This window comes from Meleagris gallopavo, chromosome 1 (assembly GCF_000146605.3).
Source record: "Meleagris gallopavo isolate NT-WF06-2002-E0010 breed Aviagen turkey brand Nicholas breeding stock chromosome 1, Turkey_5.1, whole genome shotgun sequence".
NCBI classification, from domain to species: domain Eukaryota; kingdom Metazoa; phylum Chordata; class Aves; order Galliformes; family Phasianidae; genus Meleagris; species Meleagris gallopavo.
In genome coordinates this window covers 8406506-8407059 of record NC_015011.2, presented here as the reverse complement: position 1 = coordinate 8407059, position 554 = coordinate 8406506, and positions in this window count along the sequence as shown.

Sequence of the window (554 nt, the reverse complement as noted above, 5' to 3'; positions counted from 1 at the left end):
AATCCCTGCACAGCTTGTCGGAACACTAAAGAAAGGCCTCACAGATTTGTGTCTTGGTGTCATCCAAAATCTGGGAGTAAAACTCTGACTCCAAAATGGTGCTAGAAAGAGGCATTCCTTTATTCCTCATGATACATACTGGGTGACTTGACAAGCAAGCACATGCTCAGGCTTCAGGTTCTACATTTAAACTGTTAAGACATACATATGCAGTACCCTGCCACACACATTCGTTCTTTTTCGAGGACTCATTCACATATGCTGATGTCCCTCTAGGCATGCTCGGTACCATCTAGCGTGGCTGAGTGCCCACTTACTTCTTCCACATTTTCCACCAACAGCTTAATCACTGAGACCTCTGACTAACTTTCAGCTGCTTTGCCCCACTTTGGGAAACTTCCATTGCTTATTAAGCCATAGTGTGCCACTTTTCTAATAATACAAGGGGCATCCAAGATGTCCTTGCAGCGTCTGGGTACAATAGATAAGAGCAATCTGTTATGTCATCAGTGCAAAACTATTGAGAACAGGACTGTACACCCACTAGATTAGAA